Genomic DNA, 1588 nt, shown 5'->3' with positions numbered 1-1588 from the left:
CCGGCGCGGGGCCTGGCGGGGCCTCGACGTGGGGCGCTCGCTCGGAGCCGGGCGACCGCTCAGCCCCGGCTCTTATAAACCGCTCCGAGAGGGCTGGCCTCGGGAGCCAATCAGCCCCGGGCCGGCTGCCTCCTCCACTCCCACCGCGGGCTCCCCTTCCTTCCTCTCTCCCTCCCCCCTCTTGCTCACTGTCGCAGAAGAGCCTCCTCCCCACCAGGGCCCTCGGAGAAGAGCTTCGGGTTGTTCCAGGGGGTTCAGACTCTGCTCGCCCATCCTCAGCGGCCTTTCTGGAGGTGCAAGAGATGGGCTGGGGAAGACCCAGATGAGTCCTTTGGTAGATGATAGAGCTTGCATCAGGGACCTTCCTCGGGGCAGTTCATATCCTGTGCCTCAGTTTCCCCGCTAGGATTTAGAAAGTTGAATTTGGTGATCTCTGAAGGCCCATCCTATTCGTTCCCCAGCCCCCAGCCCTCCAAGAAAATTCAGCAAGGAACAGCTTCTTGGATCTTAAGAGTCTGGGTTCTATTATGTTTCCCAATATACCTTCCTGAAGTATTTTGGGAGACTTAGAAAATTCCAGAACCCCCTTCCCAAATCCCTGTTTCTGCATCTTCAAAGTGGCTTTGAGCAAGGCAAGTTTTGAACGTGGCAGCAGAGAGCCTAGAGACACGAATTCTAAGAAAGAAAGAGAGAAAAAAGAAAGAGTGAAAGAAAAAGAAAGATTGATTTCCAGGGCTTTTTCAAATCTTCTATTCCGAATTGTGTCCCTTGGTGAGAAAATAAAAATATTAACATCACTCATGAATTCCGATGTATCTTCAGAGGGAAGGAGATGACCAATTTAAACACCCATAAAATTCAGGATGTTTCCACTTTTTTATTAATACTTTTTCGCTTTGTGTCCTCTTCTGCCTAGTTCATTAATGGGCACTTCTATAAGTAAGATTTGCCACAAATGTCACATCTCTGAGTTATCAAAGCATGTGATCTAAATCAAACACTTAGACCTCAGTATGTGTTGAAGAAGAGTGACCAGATTGGATTTTAAAATTACCCATACAAATAAAATGATCTTTTCCAATTCAAAAATGCCTTTAGCATTTATATGTGTGTATATCCAGTTTGATGGGGTGAGGGCAATTTTCAAATTCCAACATACAGTTAGCTCTAAGTGAGAAATGGGAAGGGGAGAAAGTGTGCCCTCCCTTCCAGAATAGGTGAGCAGCCAAGGCTGTTTGATCTTCTACTCCATGCAGTCCTTGGCCTCTCCCTACTTTTTGTTTGTTAACTTTGGGAAGTAGGTTTGTTTTCTTTTTCTTCTTCTTTATTCAGGAAACAATTCTATATTTCATCCTTCTTATAAATCTTTATTATTTTAAATGGATTATAACATTTAAACCCACAATAACTTTACTGTAATTCCTTCCATTATTTTTAATAAGTTTTTATACAACATGTTTTATGCATGTCTTTTATTCCTTATTTCTTTATCTTGATCCTCAGGTTACAAGAAGATCCCTCAAATCTCTGAATCATGTTCAAGTTTGCTTAGCCCAGGAGCTTCATATATAGGACTGTATACATATTC

The sequence above is a fragment of the Galeopterus variegatus genome, unplaced genomic scaffold, assembly GCF_000696425.1.
Source record: "Galeopterus variegatus unplaced genomic scaffold, G_variegatus-3.0.2 Scaffold9022, whole genome shotgun sequence".
Classification (NCBI taxonomy): domain Eukaryota; kingdom Metazoa; phylum Chordata; class Mammalia; order Dermoptera; family Cynocephalidae; genus Galeopterus; species Galeopterus variegatus.
Note: the sequence above shows the minus strand (reverse complement) of the source record.